Source organism: Canis aureus, chromosome 19 (genome assembly GCF_053574225.1).
Source record: "Canis aureus isolate CA01 chromosome 19, VMU_Caureus_v.1.0, whole genome shotgun sequence".
Taxonomy (NCBI): domain Eukaryota; kingdom Metazoa; phylum Chordata; class Mammalia; order Carnivora; family Canidae; genus Canis; species Canis aureus.
In genome coordinates, this window is record NC_135629.1 from 8,676,543 (window position 1) to 8,695,318 (window position 18,776).

An 18,776-nucleotide genomic window follows, 5' to 3' on the forward strand; every position below is an offset into this window, starting at 1 on the left:
CTATTAGCTAGCACACAATTTCTATTTGTCCCATCACTGGTCAGGTTAGCTTTAATCACTTGATGAAGACAGTGTCTCCCGGATTTCCCTGCAGTAAAGTTCCTTTGTTCTCCTTTGTCACTAAGAAGTGTTTTGTGGAGGAGAAAGTACTTTGGAATTAGGTGAATATTCCATTTCCCGTCAAACTTTCAGCCACTGGTTTTAGCATTTATTCATGATTCTCATCTGAATCAAGTATTACAAAGACAGTTGCCAAATGGCGATTTTCTGATTCCATCATTCCTTCTAAATTCATCAGTTGGCAATCCAACCATAATGAAAAGCTTTCTCCTCTTCCATTTATTTGCTCATTTATGCAGAGACTCAGTATAGACTCAGGGATTCCCATTTTATTTAATGGGTTATAATGCATTACTGTGATTATTTATTTTGATCCTCAAATTGTCCCAGATTGGGCCAGTGGGAGCTCCTATGAGCTGGCTCCTGTGTCTTTTTGGGATGTCCCCAGCATTCTTTGAACACTTCTGGCACAAGATATTGTAGGCCCATCTTGTTTTATGAGTTTATTGTCCTGCAGAGGGGCATTTTGCAAACTCTGTTGCCCTAATTCCACAGCTGTGAGAAAACTCACCATGCAAGAGTTAGGGAACTAGAATCTGTAGTCAAGATGGTCTGGGTTCAGATCCACTTATTAGCAGTGTTTCCTTGGGGAAGTCACTCAACACTTGTAAGCCTTTCCTTGTCAAATCATTATAGTTCTATTGCCTGACAGTGGAAGATATGAGGGAAATCTCTCCTAAGGGGTGGGCGGGGGGCTGCCCATCTCAACCCAGTTGAGCTTACCTGTGGTATGACTTTCCCTATCAAAGTTGTACTTCATTCCTTCCAACAGAACTTGAAACTTTAATCCATCTTCCAACACCTTATCAGGGGGGAAAGGTGGATGTTTGTCAGAGTGAGACACGCATTTGGGGTTTTATGAGGGGGGAGCCCTCATATCTTACAGATACACTGCAAAGTGAGCATGTTCCCTGAAAGCCCAGCTGCAGGTAAAATGTTTGGCATGCAATAAGTACTCAGTAAGTGATAATCACTGCTATGCCTCTGCTCTTCAGATTGTCAAGTAAGTTTAGGAAATGCTGCATTCCAGAGCACTCTCAGAGATTCATCATGCAGGTCAGAATAATACAGATTCTGGTGATGCGACATATTTTGCTTCTAGAAGGAGGGAACTGAGCTTCCTTTATCTCTGACCTCTCCACAGGGCCGTCAATCAGCTCAGGGCTTATCACATACTAGATTTATAGTAAATATTAAATGGATCAGCATTTGTCCTCCAATCTGGATCTCCCTGCCCACTAACCATTCCCCTCCTCATTTCCCCATCTTTATGCCATGGACCTGTCTCCCAGTTCCCCCCACTCAGATTCCTCCTATCTGTCTCCTCTGCCTTTTGCCTTTCTGTCCTAGCCTCTGTGGTCTGTCAAACACATCATGCATCTCTGCCTCTGCAGTGACCCAAGCCTCCATCACTCCTTGCCTCCCTGGGTCTCTGTCTCCAGCCTGCAACACCACCCCATACACATTCCACACATTGCATTCTGAACGCTATAGTGAATCTGTTGCCCTGCCCAAGTGCATGCCAGCTCTCAGCTGGGCATTTGAGGCTCACAGCCTTCCAGCCTGGTAAGATAGTCTTGGCCCCAGGTAGAACCCAGGAATTTACATTTTCACCAGCTTGCCCCAGGGTACCTTGCTTCGCTGCAGGGTATTAATATAGCCACCACCCCAGTTTTCTTTAGATTAGTATTTGCAGAGTAGATCCTTTATCCTTTCCCTTTAACCCGATTTGTATCTTGATATTCAAAGTGGTCTATTGCAGACAGCATATAATTGTGTTTTGCTTTTTTATCCAGTCTGACATCTGTCTTTCAACTGGGGTGTTTTTGCTATTTAAATATCATGTGATTATTGATATGATTAGGTTTAAATATGCCATTATGCTATTTGCTTTGTGCTTGTCCTGTTTATTCTTTATTCATTTGTCCCCTTGCCCTGGATCAATCAAGAATCTTTTATGATTCTATTTTATCTTCCTTTTTGGCCCATTATATATGCAATTTTGTAGCAGTTGTTTTAGGGTTTATGGACTACATCTTTAACTTACCACAGTCTGCATTCAGGTGTGCCATGTCTCATGAGAACCTGTGACAGAATACTTCATTTTCCCTCTCAACTTTTGTCCTATTGCTGTCTACTTCTACTTATGTTATATCTCCCTGCCAATAAATTACTATTTTTGCTTTAAGTAAATTATCTCTTAAGAAGGTTTGTAAAAATACTTCTTTTTCTTTTAGCAGGGGAGTGGCAGAGGGAGGGAGAGAGAGAGAGCCCCAACATGGAGAGCCCCATGTTGGGGCTCTCTCTCTCTCAACCATGAGATCATGACTTGAGCCAAAATCAAAAGTTGGATGCTTAACTGAGTGAGCCATCCAAATGCCCCTTAAAAAAAAATCTTATTAAACCATTTGTTTCTCATTTCTAACATTCCTCATTCCATTGTTTTGAGCCATATTTTCCATCTGATTATAATTTCCCTCTGCCTCAAGGAGGTCCTTTAACTTTAATGAAAGTGCTTGTGATGAAGTCTTTCAGCTTTTGTATATCTAGAAAAGTCATATAACTTGTGTTGTTATTTAAGAAATAACAACTTCATTGAGATATAATTTACATGTAAAGTTACTCTTTTAAAAGGAACAGTGGAATCATCAACACTAATTTTAGAACACTTTTTAATCACCCCAAGAAGAAACCCTATTCCTATTTGCACACATCTTGTCTTCATTTTCCTCCTCTCCTAGCCCTATTTATTTATTTTCTATTTTATTTATTTATTTATTTTCTATTATTTCTATTTCTATATATTTGCCTATTCTGGACATTTTATATAATTAGAAATATATAATATATGGCATTTTGTGTCTGACTTCTTTTGCTTAGCATGTTTTAAAAAATAATAAAATTCGATTTGCCAACATACAGTATAATACCCAGTGCTCATCACATCAGTGCCCTCCTTAATGCCTATCACCCAGTTATTCCATCCCCCGCACCCACCTACCCTTCTGCAACCAGAGTTTGTTTCTCAGAGTTAGGAGTCTCTCATGGTTTGTCTTCCTCTCTATTTTTTGCCATACTTACCATGTTTTTGAGGTTCATCCATGTTATAGCATGTATCTGTAGTTCACCCCTTTTTATGGCCAAATAACGTTCCATCATATGGATATTCCACATTATGTTTATCTGTTCATCAGCTGATGAAGATCTGGGTTGTTTTCATTTTTAGCTAATATAAATAATTCTGCTCTGGGGTTCCTGGGTGGCTCAGTTGGTTGAGCATCAACTCTTAGTTTTGGCTCAGGTCATGATCTCAGGTTCACTGGATCACCCTGTGATGGGCTCAATACAGTGCAGAGTCTGTTTGAGATTCTCTCTCCCTCTCCTTCTGCCCCTCACAACTTATAAATTGCTCACTTTCTAAAATAAATAAATCTTTTAAAATAAATAAATAAATAAATAAATAAATAAATAAATAAATAAATAAATAATTCTGCTATGAACATTGATATACAAGATTTTGTGTGGAAATTTGTTTCCATCCTCTTATGTATATACTTAGGAGTATAATTGCTAGGCCATATGGTAATTATATTTACCCTTTTGAGGAACTGCCAGACTACTGTTTTCCACAGTAGCTGCATTATTTTACAATCTCACTAGCAATATATTAAGAGTTTCAATTTCTCCCTTGTTTTTTTTCCTTCATTTTGAAAGATGTTTTCACTATATATCTAGTATAATACAGGTTGACATTTTTGTCAGCACTTCAAAAATATTGTTCCACTTCCTTCTAGCTTTCATTGTTTCCCATGAAAAGTCTGCAGTAAAAAATGAAAAGTTGTTCTTTCCTTTGTTTCTCTATACTTAGTGTGTGCTTTCTGTCTGGCTGCTTATAAGATTCTCTCTTTTAACTAGTGCTAAGCAGTTTGATTGTGGTGTAATTGTCTAATGTTTCCTGTGTTTGAGGTTGGTGGAGCATCCTGGATCTGTGGAGTAAAATGTTTGGCTATTATTTTTTAGGACATTTTTTTGTTCCCCTCTACCCCAAACAAGATTCTTTTTTCCTCTTCTCTGGAGCCTCTAATTATATGAATATGGGGCCCCTATTTCATAGCTCATGAATGGTTTGTTCATTTTCTTCTTCTGTTTTTTTTATTCCCCCTAGGTTTCTATTTGGACAGTTTCTATTGCTATTTATAAAGTTTACTAATATTTTCTTCTCCTAAAGCTAATTTGCTGTTAATTCCATCCATATTCAGACATTTTACTTTTAATCTCTGTTTGATTTGGGACTTTTTATATCTTCTATATCTCCCCTTTGCATGCCTCTCCTTGCTTTCAGTTTCTTGTACATATATTTTTGAAAGAGCTATTTTAATGTCATTCTACTTATTTTATTTCTGTATCACTTCTGGCTATGTTTTAATTGAATGAGTTTCCTTCTCATTATGGGTCAGTCTTTCCTGCTTCTTTGCACGCCTGGTAATTTTTTAAAAATTTTATCGTGGATTTCATGTTGGGTGATGGATTTCTTCAATTTTCTTTAAATAGGTTTGAATTTTGTTCTGAGATTCAGTTAAATTACTAGGAAACAGGCTGATACTTTTGAGGCTTGCTTTTAAATTTTGTTATGCAGGAACAGAATATCCTTGAGTCTAGGCCTAAAATGGCCCCACTATCAAGGAAATGGCCTTCTGAGAGTTGTACTTGATGCCTTATGTATTAAAAGGTCTTCCAACTCTGGTTGGTGTGAATATGAACCATTACAGACCCGGTGTGCATTTGGAAATTGAGAATTATTCTTTCCCCTCCTTTTCAGTGGCTCCTTCCCAAGCCTTGGGTGGTTTACTCACATGGGTTTGCTGATCAGTACTTGGCTTAAGATTTGAGGGGAACTTTCTAAAGCTTTCCAGGGCTCGCTTTCTCAGCATTCCACTCTCTGTACTCTGCCTTGCAAATTCTAGTCTCTTTGAGCTCTATGAACTCTCAATTCTCCCTACTCTTCTTAAAAAGACTACGAGTCTCTCTGTGGGTTCCTTTTTCTCTGTTCTGTGGCTTGGAAACACACATCAGTAAGCCAAGGCATCATAGGGCTCCCCTCATTTGTCTCCTTCTCTTAGGAATTGCTGTACAGAGCTCCTGTTGTCCAAAAACTGAAAGTCATTATTTCATACAATTTTGTTTGTCTTTATTTTTAGTTGTCTAAGATGGTATTAGTGTGTAAGTATATGTGTAAATGTGTTTCTGCTACTACTATTATGGTCAGAAGCCTAAGTCCCTATTATTTGTTATTAAATCTTTGCCAGTCTGCTCAGTTTAATTGATGTCTCATTGTTTTAATTTTTTGACTTGTTTCCTCACTACCAAGGTTAAAGATTTTTTCAAGCACATACAAAGCCATTTGTAATGCCTCTTTTTATCAGTTGTTTACATCTCCTTTGCTGGTTTTTCTAATGGGGAAGTCTTAGTGGTTTCTTATTGATTTTTATTTACTTTTTATATTTAAAGCTATTACCCTTTTTCAGTTTATTACAGATCATTTATCATTTCTCATTCTTTAAAATAAATAACTTTATTGTCATATTCATAGAGAGAAACAGACAAGTCACAAGTACCATGAATTGCCACAGTAAACACACCTCTGTGATTACCACTCAGGTCCATAACTAGAGCCTTACTGGCACCCAGAAACATCCCCTTGTTCCGCTGCTGTTCATGACACCCAGTTCTTCCCCAAAGACTGTCAATATTCTGACCTGTCAGGGCACAAGTTGCTTTTTCTGGGTCTTTGTTTCCTCACCTCTAAATTGGAGGAGTCATAGTACCTAACTCATAAGGTTATTCTGAGGATTCAATGAGGTTATATAAATGTTTAACACATGCAATAATCAGTAGATATCATCCTTACCATTATTTACCCATAGTCCCTCCTAGCTTGTTACCAAGAGAGCCAGACTCCAAGTTGACCATCTTGATGAATTAACATTTATCATGTGGCCCCTTCTGAGAACTGGGCTTCAGCCTTATTCTGAGGCCAAGACTTGCCTTACCTGCAATTCTTTTCTATCCTATACCTCCTGTTGCCCATACCTTGGCCCAAGAGACTCAGTCTCTCCCTTCTCCCATATACTGTTGTAGGTTTTAGCTCTGGACAGGCTTTCAAGAATGGAGGCAAATACCACCTTCATGAAAAGGTTTTCCCTGCCCATACCCATAGCCATGACTATTTGTCTGTCTTATTGCTTTATTGTTCTTTGTAATGCTTGATACCTGCCATTAGATCATATATTTACTTGTTTTATGCCTATTCTACTAGAATGTAGCTACAATGGGGGACAGGGACTTTGTTTTGCCATCACTACGTCTCCAACACCTAGAACAGTGGCTATCACAAAGTAGGTGCTCAATAGATATTAGTGGATTGGATGGATGAATCCTGTATCTGAATGCCCGTTTCAAGGCTAAAACCAAATCTACCCCCTTTTTTGCCAACTAAATCCATTTATTTAGTATATATTTGCTGAGAATCTACTATGTGTCTGACTCTTGGCATCTGTTATGGATTAAACTGTGTCCCTCCCAAAGACAATTTGAAGTTCTAATCCCTAGTATCTCAGAATGTGAATAGCATTCACTGATTTGGAAATAAGGTCATTGGAGATGTAATGAGTTAAGATGAGGTCATACTAAAAAGTAGGGTAGGGCCTTAATGCAATATGACTGGTGTTCTTATAAGAAGAGGAGACAAGATACAGAGACATACACACAAGGGGAAAGTATCATGTGACAATGAAGGTGGACATTGAAGTGCTATAGCTGCCAGCCAAGGAATGCCAAGGATTGCTGGAAAACCCTCAGAAGCTGGGAAGAGGCAAGGAAGTATTCTTCCCTGCAGGTTTCAGAGAAAGCATGGCCTTATCAACACTTGATTTTGGACTTCTGTCCTCCAAAACTGAGACATGATAAATTTCTTTTGTTTCAAGCCACTCAGTTTGTAGTATTCTATACTTAAGAAACTAATACAGCATGCCTCTGCTGATTTACCTGATAAGACGTAAAATCCTTATCCGTGCTTGGAGTTCTCTGTCAACATCCTTGATTTCCAGTGACACCAGGAAAGCATTAAGCAAAAAAGATAATCAGACTGTGTATGGAATCTCCTGGAAGACTAAAAAGAGGTTTTAGAGAGTGGGCTGGGATCCAGGAAGGAAGACATGAGAAATAGCCCAAATCTGGGGCACCTGGGTGGCTCAGTGGTTGAGTATCTGCCTTAGGCTCAGGGTGTGATCTTGGGGTCCTTGGATGGAGTCCCACATCAGGCTCCCTGCAGTAAGCTTGCCTGTCTGTCTGCCTATGTCTCTGCCTCTCCCTTTGTGTCTCTCATGAATAAATAAATACAATCTTAAAAAAAAAAAGAAATAGCCCAAATCCAACCATATGACCTATTGGATATGTGGTAGGCAGATTCTACAATGGTTGCCAGGGGTCCCCACCTCATGGTATTCAAGTCCTTATGTAATCCCCTCTTGAGTGTGTCCTGGACTTAATGTCTCACTTCTCACAAATAGAAAGCTATAAAAAGTAATGGGGGCATATTAATTCTTATATTGGGTTCAAAAAGTCTCTGACTTCCATCTTACTTTCTCACTTGCTTGCTCTGCCGGAAAGGAGCTGCCCTGTTGAGAGGCCCATATGGCAAAGGACTGACAGATACTTCTGGTCAACAGCCAGTGAGGAACCAAATCCTGCCAGCAAGCACATGAGTGATCTTGGAAGCTGACCTTTCCCTGGTTGATACCTTGAATGCAGCCTCATCAGAGACCCTGAGCCCGAGGACTCAAGTAAGCAGTGCCTGGATTCATGACCCACAGAAACTGTGAGATCAGAAATGTTCTTTAAGGGAAATTAAGGAATTGATCCCATTTACAATTGCACCAGAAACCATAAGATACCTGAGAATAAACCTAACCAAAGAGGTAAAATATCTATACTCTGAAAACTATAGAACACTCATGAAAAAATGAAGAAGACACAAAGAAAGCATTCCATGCTCATGGATTGGAAGAACAAATATTGATAAAATGTCTGTGCTACCCAGAGCAATCTATACATTCAATGTAACCCCTATCAAAATACCAACATTTTTTTCAGAGCTGTAACAAAGAGTCCTAAAATTTGTATGGAACCAGAAAAGACCCCGAATAACCAAAGGAATGTTGAAAAAGAAAGCCAAAGCTGGTAGCATCACAATTGCAGACTTTAAGCTGTATTACAAAGCTATAATCATAAAGACAGTATGGTACTGGCACAAAAACAGACACATAGATCAATGGAACAGAAGAGAGAACCCAGAAATGGACCCTCAACTCTATGGTGAACTAATCTTAGACAAAGCAGAAAAGAATATCCAATGGAAAAAAGATAGTCTCTTTAACGAATAGTGTTGGGGAAGTTGGACAGCCACATGCAGAAGAATGAAATGGGACCATTTTCTTATAGCATACACAAAAATAGACTAAAATTGGATGAAAGACCTAAATGTAAGATAGGAATCCACCAAAATCCTAGAGGAGAACCCAGGCAGCAACCTCTCTGACCTCAGCCATTCAACTTCTTGTTAGACACATCTCCAAAGGCAAAAATGAACTCTTGGGACTTCATCAGGATAAAAAGCTTTTGCACAGCAAAGGTAACGTTGACAAAACCAAAAGACAACCTACAGAATGGGAGAAGGTATTTGCAAATGTCTTATCAGATAAAGGGCTAGTATTTAAAATTTATAAGAACTTACAAATTCAACACTCAAAGAACAAATAATCCAGTCAAGAAATGGGCAGAAGACATGAACAGACATTTGTCCAAAGAAGACATACAAATGGCCAACAGACCCATAAAAAATTGCTCATCATCACTCAGCATCAGGGAAATACAAATCAAAACCACAATGAAATACCATCTGACACCAGTCAGAAGGGCTAAAATTAACAAGTCAAGAAACAACAAATGTTGTCAGGGATGTGGAGAAAGGGGAACCCTCTTACACTGCTAATGGGAATGCAAGCTGGTATAGCCACTCTAGAAAGCCATATGGTGGTTCCTTAAAAAGTTACAAATAGGACTACCCTACAACCCAGCAATTGCACTACTATGTATTTACCCAAAGATACAAACGTAGTGATCTGAAGCGGTACCTGCACCCCAATGTTTATAGCAGCAATGTCCACAACAGCCAAACTATGGAAAGAGCCCAATTGTCCATCAACGGATAATGGATAAAGAAGATGTGGTATATATATACAATGGAATATTACTCAGCTATCAACTAAATGAAATTTTACCATTTGCAATGATGTGGATGGAACTAGAGGGTATTATGCTAAGCAAAATAAGTCGATGAGAGAAAGACAATTATCACATGATTTCACTCATATGTGGAATTTAAGAAACAGAATCATAGGAGAAGGAAGGGAAAAATAAAATAAGATAAAATCAGAGAGAGAGGCAAACCAGAAGAAACTCTTAACTACAGGGAACAAACTGAGGGTCACCGGAGGCGGGGGGGCATGGGGTAACTGGGTGATGGGCATTAAGGAGAGCACTTGATGTAATGGGCACTGGATGTTATATGCAACTGATGAATCACTGAACTAATAATACACTATATGTTAATTGAATGTAAATAAAATAAAAAGTGTTTAAATGTTCTTCTAAGCTACACAGTTTTGGTGTAATTTGTTACACAGCAATAAGTAAAACTAATACAGGGTGCAATTGCCATGGGAAGCCCTGGTCACTGGATCAGTGATTTATGCTTCTGAATTCATTTATACTTTATGAATCACCCATTGCCCCTGCTACTTTAGTCACTCACTCCAGACATAAAAACTCCTAGGTAGAAGAATTTGATTGATAAAATTTAGGTCATTGCTGAAAAAAAGGGATACAAATCCTGTATGAACAACAACAAAAAAAAACTGTTTAGGTTTCCTGCTTGTTGCTTACAGTAATCCTGACTTCTCAGCACTTACTAATTCATGATCTATGTGACTAAGTCATTAAATATTATCCACTAGACTGTAGGCTCCTGGGAAGAAAAACTGTCTTGTTTGTTACTTGTTTCTCTCCACCTGATACCTGGCCTGACACATAGTAGGTGCTCATTAAATGCTTAGTGAATGAATGAATGAATGAGGGCAAGCTTGGCACCACTCACTAACTCTAGTTTATGCACATTATCTTTTTGACAGGGAGCAATATTTCCAAATTTTTTCTTATAAGAATTAGCTGGGATGCTTCTTAAGAATCCAGAACTAGGGATCCCTGGGTGGCGCAGCGGTTTGGCGCCTGCCTTTGGCCCAGGGCGCGATCCTGGAGACCCGGGATCGAATCCCACATCGGGCTTCCGGTGCATGGAGCCTGCTTCTCCCTCTGCCTGTGTCTCTGCCTCTCTCTCTCTCTCTCTCTCTCTCTCTCTCTCTCTCTCTGTGTGTGTGTGTGACTATCATAAATAAATAAAAATTAAAAAAAAATAAAATAAGAATCCAGAACTATGGGAGATCCCTGGGTGGCTCAGTGCTTTGGCGCCTGCCTTTGGCCCAGGGCACGATATTGGAGTCCCGGGATTGGGTCCCACGTCGGGCTCCCGGCATGGAGCCTGCTTCTCCCTCCTCCTGTGTCTCTGCCTCTTTCTCTCTCTCTCTGTATCTATCATAAATAAAAATAAATAAATCTTTAAAAAAGAAAAAAGAATCCAGAACTATGACCTTTATCACAGGTCTGAGATGAGGCCCAGGAAATTGTATTTTAATAAGTTCTGCATGTTATTTAGGTAGCCTGGAGCTGCAACATCATTTATCTGTAGGACTGTATTCCCCTTAGCTCAGCCCACTGAGTTGAACTCCATTTGGACATTTTGTAGTCTTCTTCTCCGACACAAATGACCCTTGTTTCCTTTCCTCTTTGGAAGATGTGCTGGTCTGCCGCTCTTGTCATCTGCAGGGTCTTTTTTGCTTTCTTTCTGGTTTCTTCATGAGCATTAAATATCATTCCTGTCACGAACACTGAGTCAATGCAGATGGTGTATGGGGCACCTCAGCAGTTGCTATATCGGCTCTGCAGGCAGAGATCAGGTTCAAAGTCCAGCTGAGCCATTGGATTTTAGTGTCACATTGGGTGAATCACTCCATCCATCCATCCAACAACTATTTCTTCAGTCTTTTCTCTGTGGGGAAATAAGTTCAGTACTGAGGATTTTTCAATGGATGAAGCAGTCCCAGCTCCTGACCTCACAAAGTTCAGTTTCTCAGGGAAGATAGACATTGGACACTCAGAACTTATAAGCTGTGTGTTCATGATGGAAGAAGAAGGTGCCAATGTGGTAGTTTTCAGACAGGGAGAATTTTGCTTCCCCCAGCGGACATGTATTAATGTAGAGAAACCTTTTTGTTTGTACAACCTGATGGAGTGCTCCTGGCATCTAGCGGATAGAGGCCCGGGATACTGTTAACCATCATACTGCACAGGCCAGCAGAATTGAAGCAGGACCACATTTAGAGAAGGCAAGAAAATGTCCTGGCACCCACATGTGATTCACCGTCAAGGCCCTGAATGTCCTGGTTTCTCTTGCTCTTCTTACCTGCCCTTGATGGTAAGCTCATTCCAGAGGCCACCTTCATCCTCAGCAACCTGTCCTGTCACCTCATCGCAGAAGGACATGGACTTGGCCTGGCACAATCTGTTTTTTAAAGGCTACATTGTTGCTATGGATCATCTGAGGGTTTATCTAGTGACCTACACTGTATCTTCTCATAGCATGGCTTTTGGGATCCACAGCAACCCAGGAGGAGTTCACAAAAGTGTGGGTTCCCAGACCCCATTCCAAACTCTGAGGGCGGGGTGCAAGAAAATTTAACAATCTGTAGGTTGTAGATTTTCACAGTCTCTTTAAATGACTTTTAGACAAGCTAATGTGTGAGAGACAGCTCCAGGAACCAGCATTTCAGTGGGCAGACCATAGAGGTCCTGCCCGTCTAGAGATGGCTACATTTGCTGAAGCCCAACTGCATGCCAGACTCTAGGCTAAACCCTTCCATTCATGGCTGGCTCAGGGATCCCCATGATGTGCCAGTGCTCTTCCCCTTATTTTACAGATGAGGAAACTGAGGCCCAAAGCATTGAAGTACCTAGCCAGAAAGCTGGCTTTCCTCCATCCAAGCAGCCTAATCTGTGGTTTAGAAAGTAAGACCTCATTAAGTACAGGTGTGAAAATCTGTTTGTGGCTTGGAGGAGGTAATTTAGTTGAGCTCACCTTGCTGGGGTGTGAAATAGCTTTTTCTTTCATTTTGTTTTTGTTTTTGTTTTTGTTTTTGTTTTGTTTTGTTATGTTGCTGAGTCATTTACTCAAGAAAACGGCCCCTAAAGGTTATTGGAATAAACTGGGGAGGCACAGTGTGAATCTCAGCTCCAAGGGGGAAACGACAAGAAATCAGAGAGCAGAAAGGCCATAAAAATACACTGAAGAACACAGACACTGTGGGGGAGGGGGATGCTGGTGTCTTGTATATGGGGGACTGGTTCTCTGAGACCTCCAGGCAAAGCCAAGCAATGGCACTAAACTTGTCTGTAGACACTGGATCTTTGCTTAGCTGCAAAGCATGCTTAGCCTGCTGGTTGGGTCTGCCACCTGAGAATGCCTCCAGAGATCCATGTCTGGGTCCCCCCAGCCCATGTGTTGAGAGGAGAGCGTCAGACTGGTGTTGAGGGCTTTGGGCTAAGGATCCAGAGATCTGAGTGTGACTTTGTTTTTGGTCTCTTTTCTATGTGACCTTAAGTCAACATCTATCCCTTAGTGTTACCTGGATGATGCTGGTTTGAACCAATTGCTGTCAAGGGTTTTTTGGTTCTAGATTGTAAATTCTTAACCTCAGGGCCTGATACAGAGTAGGTACTCTAAAATATGCTTTGAATAAATGAATTTGCTTTTATATAATATTCTGCTGGTGCTGGAACTGAGGTCAGTTCAGTGCTTAGCTCCTTTTTCCCACACATTACCCAGACGTATAGACACCCACTCTGGTCAAGTGCTGTCTCTGGGTCCTGTCTATAGCCTGTTTGACTCTCCATACTCTAGCCTACACCCTCTGGTAGAGTGCTTCAGCTTCTCCCTTTCCCTCCCTCCCTCCTATTACCTACAGTCCTGTCCCTTCCAATCCAGTCATGCAGTGCAGCCAGGGGTTCTTCAACTAGAACTAGTATATCCCCCCTCCCAAACCCCAGCTACCCATTGCTTGCCCACCAGCATCTCTCCCATGCACCTCAAACCACCTTACAGCCCAGGCCCTACCATTCACTCCAAAGCCAGGTCCTGAAGGGTTTCACAGCTCACCTGGAGGAATTTGGGAAGAGCAGGGTAGGATAAGACCACTTCACTGAGGGCCCATGTTCTCTACAGCTCATGGCACCGCAGCATGAAGAAGGGTGGATAGATGGTCCCTGAATACATGTAATGTGCATCAATAGTGCCTAGTATTCAATGCAATACTCTAGATGTAGGAAACATCACCAGGCTGTAACTGACCCATTGGTGAATGCAATGGGGGCAAGTGCAGGGAGGACCTCTGTTGGGCCTTTTTGTGGCCAAACCAAAGACAATAATATAGATTTGCAGGAAGAGTAGCCAGTAGGGGGCTACAACCCTGCTTGTTGTTCTGTTCCACTGACCAGCTATGTGGCTGTGTCTGTCACTCAGCCTCTGAACCTCCACATCCCTCTTTGTAAATGGGGCTGGTGCAGCTCACGCACTTCAAGGTTGCTGGGAGGATTGCACAAGATAATGGGTGTGAGGTGCATCATAAACTCAGAGTGCTTTATGCATGCTAGGTACTATTATCAAGCATTACCAAGGAGGGCTGGCCCCTGTCCAGAATTTGCAATCTCCAAATCCTTCCACTTTTAGCTGCTCCTGATAATGGCTTGCCCAATGAGGCTGGCCACATTTCTGATTTTGGCTCCAAGGAGAACATTGATCTGGGGTGTGCTTTGCGAGGATGGATGAGTGGACACCCAACCACTTTCCAAACTGGATTTCAGCCTCTAAATTATTAATGCATTCAGGCTGCAAATAGTACCTTACATCCCGGTGCCTCCGGGATGCTTGGGAAAAAAATATGGCCTCCTCAGCACTTTGGAACATGAGGCCATGGCCAATGCTAAATTTAGGATTGGGCTCTCCTTCATGTAAACAGGATGCTGCAGTGTTGGGCAGCAGGGTTTGTCTTCTCTATTCAGATAAATTGAGGTTTTGTTTCCTTCTTAGTAAGTTGGAAAGAAGCCTGGGTTAGAAATTAAGAGATGTAGGCTTGGGTCTTGACATTGTCCCCAACTGGTTTTGTGGTTTCTACAAGTTTTAACTTCCCACTTATAAAATGAAGACATCCGTGTTACCATGGAACAGCTCTTTGGTATCCAAGAAGGAAGCACTAGGTAGGCACAAAGCTTCTGGGTTTGTTGGTAGACAGTGCATCAAATAGAAACTGCATGGGGGCATCTCTAAGCTCTTAGGCTCAGAGATGGGGCGTAAATGGGATGTCATTTAGTTCTGAGTCCATCTTTGTCCCTGAGCCTATGGCAGCTGACTTTAGGCATCTGAATCTCAGAGATGCTCCTTCCTCCCTTCATTCTTCAGTACCCAGGACAGGCCTGGCACAGAGTAGACTTTCAGAAAAATGGTCATGAGGTGGATGTGGACACATTTGCAATAACAGAGACCAGATTCTCCACCCAATCCCACAAGGAATATGCACCAGACGGAAATATCCCAAATAAACCACATCTTGCATGTAGGTGACCACTGCCCTGTGAGCCCCACAAGGGCAGGGACAATGGTGTGGAGTCCATACCATTAATTCAATTTAAACATCAACTTTCAGGCTACCACACCCTAGCTGCACTCACAGAAACATCCATGACAGTGAGCACTACCTGTATCATCTTCATTTTAGAAGAGGGTCAACCATGCAGACAAACATAGGAGCCTTTGCCACCTCTAGGGCGGGTGAATTTCACCTTGAAATCTTGGAGGAACATGAGCCCTGCATTTGGATTTCCCTTTTGTTTCTCCCTCTAGTCTCTTTTACCGTTCACCTAGAAATGGCATGCATCCCCTTAGCTTGCAATGCACTGGCCAGAGCTAGCCATGCAGCCCCAAGTCAATGGCAGAGGGTGGTGGAAACTAGCAATGCACGGAAGCATCTGGACTATTTGGAGCCTCTTAATTGCCAAGGCTTGACCAGGAGATAGCCCTTTATAATCCAGCTCGGGCATCCCAAGCAGCTGTGTATGCCAGTCTCTGTCTGAGGGGTTTTTCCAGATTTTCCCTCATACTCTCCTTCCCACTTCACAGAGAGGTAGAAATCACTAACTCCAGTCAGCAGAAGAGGACCCTGAATCTCATTGTGGTCAACCACTTGTCCAAGTTCACAAGGCCACCAAGGAGCATAGCCAGGACTCAAACACAGGTTTGCTTTTTAAATTCCAACCCCAGTGCTTTCTGTCACCGTGACACCTTATGAGCACAAACAGTCCAGGGACTCCAAGACAAAGAAGAGGTGAGAATGAGAATATCTGAGAACACAGGTAAGGATAGAGAGGCATGGAGAGGCAGAAAGCCTGACTGCGGCCAGAGGAGTATGGGCACTGCCCTCTTTGTATTGTTCAGGAAGTAAGCACTGGACTGGGAAGAATCACGACTTTAATGATGACAGGTAAAGAAAAGAAATGACGTAAATGTGGCTTCATGTATTGGCCACCTCCCACAAAAGTCCCTGGGACATTCAAGAGAGTCATGTAGATTTTTGCATCATCTTTGAAAAACAAGGACTGTCTCTTCAAGCTCGCAGGTTAGTTTTGAAATGAACATTTCTTCCACCCCACAGAGGATTCATTATTTGGAGTTTGTCATGTTTTTCCCCCCTTTGGTTTTTGGTTTTTGAGGCTTTTAAAATTTTTTTTTATTTTTTATTTTTTTGCCATCAACTTCTTTTGGATCCCAGAGGGGATAATAAATATATATAATAGGAAGCAAAACAAAGAAAAACAACCTCAATTTTTAACAAACTACCTTTAACAAATGGATTCAGGTCTTCATCTGCTCTCAGCAAACCTGTAAGAGGCTCTGTTCTGAATACAATAACCACAATTTGGAGAAGCAGAGCAGTGGGGTTGGGGAAGGAATGGTCTCTTTTTGTTCAGGAGAGCCCTGTGGTCTTGTCAGATGGTGCTAGTGTCCTCGGACAACTACCCGCCCCCGGCCTATCGGCCTGTCCCCCGGGAGACAGCTTCATTAGGCAGCTCTGCTGAGAGACTTACAGAAGACCATTTGATCACTCAGCAGCTCTGACCATGAAAACGTTCACCTGTCCATTGACTCTACATCTGCCTTCTTAGCCATACCGTCTACACGTCCTAGTTCTGCCCCATTTGTCTTTCCTCGGACAATCTAAAGGGGTGCATGCTTTATCAGATTTCTCACTCAGGCATGAAAAGTAGGTCACTGATTCATTTCACAGAACCTGAAGCCTTGAACGTCAAGACTTTTCAGGTTGTATTACATCAGGTTGTAGGTGGCAGCCACTGCCAAGGAGGTATGAAAACCTGCAGGACGGAACTGTGTCCCTGGGGCCACACATGTGGCCTCTGCATTCATGAGTGTTGGTTGCAATGAGGGGCATGGAGAAGCTCTCCTGGAAATGAATCTCTGTCACTCTGATGGTGCTTAAGCCCATCTGCAGCTCCCTGTCACTTTCAGGATGGAATCTGACCACCCTCAAGTGGCTTCGCAGGCCTGTGGTATACTGGCTTCTCCTGAAAGTAGAATGACACTTATATCCTATTATACAAGCTTCTCATTTCACACCAGAATGCTGCTTTGCTTCTTAGGCACGTTGTTGCAGCATGCTGCTTCCCACGTCATTGCCTTTGCTCCTGCTGTACCTGCTGCCAGGCATGCCCTTCCTCCCAGTCTCATTCATGCCCACACAAACCCTTTATGCACACACAAACCCCTGGGTACTGGTCACATAACACCCTCAACACCACTACCACACTCTGCCTTAATGCCGAAGTGGGAGGGAGGGACTTGACATGAATGGCACGTGCTCAGGGCTTTACACACAAGTGTGCATTTCTTGCAACAGTCCAGCAAGAAAAGCATAAATTCCCCTCTCTTACTGATGTGGAAACTGAGGCTCAGGGTGAGGCAGCATGTCCACCAGCCATGCCTTCTGACTCTGAAGCCTAGGATCTTGGCTACTCCTGAATCAGCAGATCCACATTTCCACTCCATTCACCTGCCTGATACTCTGGTTCTCGTCCAATAAACAGTGCAGCCCGATTAGCATCCAGTTCTCCAGCTCAGGGATAGAGATGGGCCCTACAAGCCAAGTGTGTATTTCCTGGCAGCAAGCAAGAGAATTTTGGCTGAGTGCACAGATGGGACAGTGCTGCCACTTCTGGGCTGTGACTCCAGGCAAGTTTCTCAACCTTTCTGTCTCAGTTTCTGCATCTGTGAAATGGGAACTACCTCATAGGGCTATTGGTGAAGATTAAATGAGCTGATAAATGCAAACCACTTATAGTACCTGGCATGTAACAAATGCGTATAATTACCATTATTTCTATTAATCATTCTTATTGTCTCTGAGACAAGTTATTCCAGGCAGAAGGTGCTCACACCCCACCCGCTTGGGCTGTCTACTACATCTTCTTATTAGGAGGTTGAGGTCTTCCAGGTCATGGAATTTCCTGATAGATGACATTTATTGTAGTCCTATTTTGTGTCAAGAATTTTATGTCCATTACCTCTACCCCTAACAACCACTCTGTCAAGTTGGTATTCTTACCAGTTTTCAGATGAGAAAACTGAAGTTCAGGCTCCCGACTGGCCAGAGGCAGAGCCAGGAATCAAACCCAGGTCCATCTGGCTCCAGAGTCCTGGCTCTCTATCTCCCCTGTGTTTTCACTGGAAGATGTAGTGCTCACGTTGGTCTCTCCTCCTTCAGGGTTCTTTCTGCTGGGGGCTTGATTCTCATTTTGATGGTGTGCCACCCTCTTGAGCAAGGAGCAGCAGCTTTGGGTGAATTGTAATGACTCAATTTTCCAGCTCATCACTGATACTGGCTTGAGAGGCTGGGAAGACTGTCCCCTGGGTCTTTCCCAGCTGAAGTCTGTGTCCTCAGCAGAGGTGCTGGTAACAGGGATGGCCACAACATTCCTGCCCAGGTCTCTGGAAAGTTCTCTTAGGGAAGCTGGAGGTGAGAAGCTTTCTCCATGTTTCCCTCCCTTTGCCCTCTTCATTCATCACTTAATATTCTTTGAGCCCTATTTATTTACAGAACCAGGCCCTATAATAAGGGGAGTAGCAAATGCAAAGGTCCTGAGGTAGGAGGGAGTTTGTTGTGTTAATGAACAGAGAAGAGGTTAGCCTGAGTGCAGGTGGCTAAAGCTGGGGAAGTAGGAAAAGATGAGTGTGGTTAAGTGGGCAGTGGCCAGACTTTGGTGAGCTCACCCCCTCTGCCCTGGGAGGAATTGAGGTTCCATTCTAAATGTAAATGTCCTTGGTTGTTCTGAGGCAGAGAGGCGGTGTGTGAGCTCATTAGTGG

At 42.3% G+C, this 18,776-nt stretch overlaps 1 long non-coding RNA gene across 3 annotated transcripts in view; it reads right to left on the minus strand.

Moving 5' to 3' along the window:
• LOC144289603 (uncharacterized) overlaps window positions 1–18,776 on the minus strand; it is an 83,820-nt gene that overhangs the window by 51,686 nt on the left and 13,358 nt on the right. The window contains exon 1 of one of the 3 annotated variants that reach the window (XR_013357440.1): window positions 7,165–7,882. The exons of the other annotated variants lie outside the window; for them this stretch is intronic. This is a non-coding gene — a long non-coding RNA (uncharacterized LOC144289603). Of the gene's footprint in view, window positions 1–7,164; window positions 7,883–18,776 lie in introns of those variants that run through there. 3 annotated transcript variants of the gene reach the window in all.